General features: G+C 35.9%; 1 pseudogene; it reads right to left on the minus strand.

Annotated features, from left to right (window-relative positions):
- Window positions 1-6,965: 6,965 nt before the first annotated feature.
- LOC124077990 (TOX high mobility group box family member 4-like) overlaps window positions 6,966-7,229 on the minus strand; it is a 1,819-nt pseudogene continuing 1,555 nt past the window's right edge.

Raw genomic sequence — 7,229 nt, forward strand, 5'->3', positions numbered from 1 at the left:
TTAAGAAGAAAGAAGAAAGAATCTACCCTGAGTCATGGATTAGACATTCAAATACGAAGTTAAATTAAGATATTTTTGAAATACATTTTTACAAAGGATATCACTGAAAGCATAATGATGCTTTCTTTAGATGTAATACAAGTTATAATATATTGTTCAAAAATAAAATTAGTTATTTATCACGTGGATTATGTTGCACATAATAAAAAGCAGGATGCTTTTCTTGAGTTGTATTAAACATTATATAGCAGCCAAATTCCTCTGAACCTATAAATAATTCTACCAAGTGAATTTTCTAATGAAATAAGCAGGTTTTCAAAACCCTAAAGCCTGAGATGAAAATTAATAAGAAAAACATTGCCATTGGAACTACCAGCAAAATATATTTATAGAATCTATCATGAAAATGTGATAGGACATGCATAAAGGACTTCCCAGTTTCATCTTTAACACAGTCCTAAAAAGAATAGATACTTCAACAAGGTGCAATTTAGGGAGCCTTCAGAACAAATGCAACAGTTAACTACTCCTAGTTATAGGACAAACATGAATTCTTGTTTAGCAGTCCACAGAAATCAGTAGTCAATGTTTTTATATCTTTCTCTTGAAAATACATTGATTTATCAGGACACAATCAAACACACACACATGGGTATATGCAATTGATTTGTTTAACAGAAATGATCTAATCTCCTCTGTTTACTAAGCATTGCATACAGGCTATGGCATCCTTAAGTACCCATTTTGTGTGCACATTTGTTCACATACTCTTAGAAAATATGGTTTTGTTATTTTACCTAAGTGAATTAAGGTTAATGTGTATTCTAATTAAAGGATAGCTTAGAAACAAATTCCTAGACGAAAACAGCTATTTTTACCTTTGTGTGTTCTAAAATGCATGCCTGAATGGTGTACTGAGATATAAAAGTACATAAAAGCTTTATTAGTGTTTTATTAAAGGACTACATGCATAAAAAGTAAGTGACTTCCCTGGTGCTTCTCTATAAATAAAACTGATCACCCTGGTAATAAATGATCTTCACATCTTTGCAGTCTTGCTTCTTAATCTTTGATCACAATAAAAGTACATTACATGCATGTACAAATATGCCACATTGAAACCTAGTATTCTGTATAATTAATGTGCCAATAAAAATGTTTAAAAAGACTTGGCATTACATTGAAATCAGCACAACAGATTCCAGTCCAATCTCTGACCATAAAATACCTTGTCCATTTAATGGAATACTTCCACAAGAGATCCTGTAGTTATGATCCCTTTAAAGTTTTCTACTCCTGATAGAACATGGATCGCTGGAAATTGTGCATTTTGGAATATTTCCCAGACCTGGCAATGCCTGGGGAAAGGTTATTTGGAATGGGGCTTCTCTGGAGACCTGATACATCAATTTGCATGTGACACATGAAACAAAGCTGCACAGAATATACACACATTCAGACACACACACACACACACACACACAAAAGTCAACTAGAAATTAACTAGAAATGGAAAATAAATTTCCATAGAAAGACCCCACAATTCAATCATGTGCTTTCAAGGCATGTTTAAATCTTACAATTTTAACGCGATTGCTTTATTAGACAATAGTTGCATTGCTTGTGGAATCACTGTATCAGAGGCAAAGTGTGTCTCATTTCACTTGCAATTTTATAATGAGATTCAAACCAACATTAAAGAGTGGCATATTTGTTTTCTGAAGGATATTCCCCAGGCATGACCAAAGCCTGCCTGGCTCCCTGTCTGTGCCATTGTTTGCACATTTTGTAAATATCACTTGAGTTTTTCTGTATCCTATCCTAAATTCCCAAATTCCAAATGACCTCCCAAATCTACCACACAGCAAATGTCACTTTAATATCTTGAAAGAAACCATTTTTAAATTAAATGTATATGTATATACACACATATATGTACACATATATCTGTCTTCAACAAAGGTCACCTATGTACCATCTTTACAAAGAGAAGACATTTCTACTGTCTATCCTATCTCCATTTTGATTGTGGACTGCCTGCTGCCTACTTTGCATTCCGTTCTCTAAAAGGCTTATTAATGGGGTCTAGAGGGAGGCTGTCAGAAATGGCAGACTGAATCAAGGGATTTTCCTTCAACATCCAAATGACACACTGAAGCTAGAGAATTAAACAGATGACTAACCAGTGCCCTTTTGTTTGAAGATGAAGGTGGGATTGCCAACGTGCACACCAGAAACTGACATTTGGGTGGATTAAACCGTCCTGCTATTGTACTGCTAGTTTATAATCACTACTGCTTTCTTGATCTCAAGTGCCTCAGCAAAAGCCTTCTCAGTTCTTAGAGTCATGTTTGTAGAAACCCTCAGCTGAGCTTTTGCAGTAAACATTTATCCACCAAGAAGCAGTGTTCTGACACTAACTGAGAAGAAGCGTTGGCTTCTAGGTATTTAATTAAAACATTAAGGGAAAAGCTTTCATGTCAACATTCACAAGTACTTTCCTATAGCTGAGGGTTGCTATAATTGAGTTTCCCTGCAAATTCATCCCTCCCCTTCCCAGCCTTCTCTGAGAGCTGCAATAGCTTGAGGTTCACTTTGCTTCATGCTGTTAGTTGTGGCTTTGAGTCTTTGCCCCATGCTGTCACTCTCCCGATTCTCTCAATCTGGTTGTTAGCTTTAATTTCTAAAATCAAGATTGGATGGCAACAAGGGGCTTTAATGAAGAGTGAAAAAGTCATTTGTTAAACAGCATTAAGAATTCTTATTTGCACTGCTGTATAATGTGGTCAAGCCAAATGCTTTCTGCTTTTATGAATCATCCAATTTCCTTTACCACATAATTAATGTTAATAAGGAGGAGGCATTATATAGGAACTAAATATGTCATAATAGATGTTGGCTCTGGTTTAGGTTCCTGGGGCATCACCATTTTCATTGTGAGGCACTGAGAGAACTATGAATTGTAAGGAAGGACATGAAGAACAAATCCCATATGGTCATTTGATTGTTGACAAAGTTCGTATAATAGAAGTACTTACTTTTCTTTAAAAGTTGCCTTTTTCAATGAAAAGACAGCAAAAGACTTTTAGTAATGCTATTTAGTGCACCTTCTTGAATAGCAGCATTTGTAAAAGAATGTTTTTAAACTACCCTGTACTGTGGACCATTGAATGTAATAAAGGGATATTACCCATGCAATTCTCTTTAATGTATCAAGTCAATTGAGAGAAGCCTTATTCTACTTTCATAAAATGTGAAGGTATAGATTTGACAAATATCTTAAACCAATAAAGATGGCTGCAACCACGTGTTCCAAGAAAGATATAGAAGTATTTACAACATCTCTGTTAAATTCATTTCCATATGAAACAAAATTAATTCATTTATGGGATTCAGCATGTTCCAATGAGTTCATTTCCTTTAATGACAACATGACTACATTTTACTTCAACTTTTTAATGTAGAAAAGTCAAATCTACCTACCCAATATGAAAAACATGTCAATTCAACAAATACTTCTGGAGGGCTTCATTAAATAGCTAATACTGTACTAAGAAGTGGGATTACATTACTATATATACATACGTACATATACACATATGTATAATACAAACACACATATGTATGTATACACATACACAGTACTCACCTGATGGGAATTTTTCACAAAGAGAAATTTTTAATTTAAATGAAAATGTAGGCTATGCATAAATGCTAAATAAAGCAAAGTAGTCAACTAAATAGCATAACATTACATTAACTATAATATAGCTACAGGGGCATGCCAGTCTGTACATCTCTTAAGTTTCCTCAATGTCTTTTACAAAATCTGAAGTATAAATAAGAATCAAGTCTGCCTTGACCACAGTCACACTCTGACTGGCTTTTCTCCTCATATTTGAGTCCTGCCTTAATAAAATGCAATTTATTGGAGTTCTGAAATTTCTTTCCTGTGCCCTTCTACCCATTTGGATGTCTGTTTATTGCTCACTGATGCCATTTGCTGGTTGAATGTCAATCCTACCTGATGTACTACCAATAAAAGCCTCTAATGAGAATGACCTACTCCCCTTAATATATGGAGGGTTTTTTGATTATTTGGTCCATCATACTGTCAAGTTATTGGAAAGGGGAACACTATTGCATATTCCCTCTAAAATATTCTCCCTTGGTGTTTTCTACCTAAGACATGAGAAAGGACTGTTTTGGATAAAAAATAGGTTCAGTCAGAGCACCTCACTTATTCTGTCTTCTGGAAAAGTCACTTTCACTGTAGCTTACCTACTTCAAAACTGCATTTGCTTATTAACCACTATTCCTGACATTATTCCCATTGTATAGCTCCGCATCTGAACTTACTTAATTTGGGGTTACTAAATCATCCCTTTGGAAATTTTAGTGCAATTCATCAAATACTTATTGAATACCTACTTATGCAGGCACCATGTTAAACACTAGGAATATATAATAAAAACACTGCCCCTGATTCTGCGAAAGTTATCTAATGAACTGTAGCTCTGTCACTACCTCAACTCTGAAAATAACTCACTATCTACTCTCTTGATCACCACATTCATTATCCCTCCCACTACTATATAGCAAATCCACACATTCACCAGTAAACTACTAAAATTCAATTTCTAGTAAGATATTCTCAGACTCCCAATTTGCCTTGAGTTTCCCAAGACCAATTCCCTGTGCTAGCACACCGAAGATCAGAATTCATTTTACCTATCTATTGTACATGATATTAATAAATTATTAATGTGGCACATAGGATGAATACAACATAATGTGTGATCACCTGAACTGTTTATACACATTTAGAGCACCAAATGAGGAATGCTTTTTCTTTCCTCTTCCTGACACCAATTCTCTGCAGACATCAACTTTGTGCCCAAATTTTCAATTCAATTCTGACAGTACTTAGCTGGAGTTAGCATCAGATCCCACAAATTTAGGGCTTAGTCTCACAAGACTACCCCAGTTTTAGATGTTAATGGTAAACCCAGGCCAACCTGTACTTCTAACCAAACAGGTATACATCTGGGGCTCTAATGACATTCTCCTGATGTTTGACAATTTACTAGAAGAAGTCACCAAACTCATAAAGTCACTTTTCTTACTATTATTGGTCTATTATAGAGGATACAACTAGGGAATGCCATACCCTTTTCATGTATATCCCCATACTTGCACATCAATGTGTTAACCAAGTTGGAAACCTTCTGACCTCCATTGTTTGGAGATTTTTGAGGATATCTCATACTTTAGGAATGATTGATTATATCATTGGCTATTGTGCATTAGCCCCCTCCAGCCCCTCTCTCCTCACATAGGGTGGGAATTAGGATGAAAATTTAGCTCTCTTATCTTTTTTGGTCATCCTGATGACCAATCCACATCTTGAATCTCCAATCATTTCACTAGAATACAAAAGACACTCATAACTCTAGATATTCTCAGGTTTTTAGGACTTTTATGTTAGGAACTTGGGACAAAGAATAAACGTTTACTTTTCATTATATCACACCATCTTAAACTAACCAATTTTTAAACTCCTGTGCAATCCAGGAATGAACTACTCAAAGGTCCCTGACTGACAAGGGAAATAGGGCTTAAAATATAGTCTGTATTCTGCTCCTCAGTATATTCCTAGCTTATAACTGCATCTGACCAGACAAGGCATTTTTTAAAAATTTATCTATGTTAACTTTAAAAAAAAAATTTTCCAAAGGGACCATAAAAACAAACTGTACACCAAGCCTAATGACTACAATTTAATTCTTTAACATTCTTTTTTTTAAAAAAAATACTTTTTTAGTTCTCAATGGACCTTTATTATTTAATTTATTTATATGTGGTACTGAGTATCAAACCCTGTGCCTCACACATGCTAGGCAACTGCCCCACCACTGAGCCACAGCTCCAGACCCTCTTTAACATTCTTAATAGTAAATCTCCTCCCAATATTTTCTGTCTCCATTTCCTCACTGCTTATTAATTCCTAACCCAATTCCATCTGAGTATTGGGCCTGTCACTTCACCAAAGTTGTAGGATCACCATTGATCTTCAGGTTGCATGATTTAATGGACACTTTTCTAGATGTAACTAACCTAAAATCATCATCATTGGGCACAGTTGGCCTCTCCCTCAAAAATGTTTGCCTCGCTGATCTGAGTAGCCACATTTTCCTGGTTTTTCTTTCTACCTCTCTGGATACCTTTTCCCAGTCTCCTTTGTGGCTGCTTTCCACAGGTTCAGTAGTCCATCTTAAGAGCTCTCCATAAGTAATATCATGAAGTTATGCAGGTTTTAATTAATATTCTATATTTTCAAAGTTCCCAAATTTATCACTCTAGGCAAGGCTTCTCCTCTGAGATCCAATCTTCTAATTCAACTCTCTAAGGACATAGTAAGTGAAGAACCTTCTTGACTTCTAGGATTGTTAGTGTGATACTCTAACTGAACAGTCCCCATTTCTTCAGAGTTGATACTTTGTAAGATTTCAAAGATATTAGCAAGATATTTTTGTAGGAACTGGAGAGGACTATACTGAATTAAATTATCTTTTACTTTCAGATTTGCACTTTTTTCCCATCGCTTTAATTATATTTTAGACAAGTTATATGGCAATTACATCAAATTCCTGTAAGGACCCATACCACCACCCCTTCTGTCCCTATGATTTACTTATTCATGCTCCTTTTGCCCTTGGCTCTGCTGCTATCCTGATATTTCTGCTTACAGTTAAAAGTAAAAAGCAATTCCAGATTACAGCAAACTCAAGGCCCATTCTCTATAACTTGGTCTCTACTAAAGGAAGAAAAGGGGAGAAAAACATGGAGGACCATCAAAACTTGAGATCAGGCACTGCCAGAAACCCTGCTTGTGTTTCAAAACAGACTCCTGGAGTTGTTCCCGACTGATAGACCTTCACTGGCTTGGAGAAGAACAGGAAAGACTATTTCATAAACACCACAGTGTTTGAATTTCTAGAGGCTATCCAGGCCAAGAACACAGTCCTGCAGTGTCACCACACTCTCATTGCTACAGTATTCATTGTCCCAGCCCTTATTCACAAGGGAAGGGGTCTCATCCTAGGCTTTATTCAGAGAGACTGGGGTGACAGTGTAACAGCACACCCACTCACCAATTCAACATCCCTCTGAGGAGGAGATTCAGCTTCAGGAAGCACATCTGTAATTATCTCACAGATTTTGGTCTC

Source organism: Marmota monax, unplaced genomic scaffold (genome assembly GCF_021218885.2).
Source record: "Marmota monax isolate L192 unplaced genomic scaffold, Marmota_monax_Labrador192_F-V1.1 WCK01_AAM20220418_F8-fsc00144, whole genome shotgun sequence".
Lineage (NCBI taxonomy): Eukaryota > Metazoa > Chordata > Mammalia > Rodentia > Sciuridae > Marmota > Marmota monax.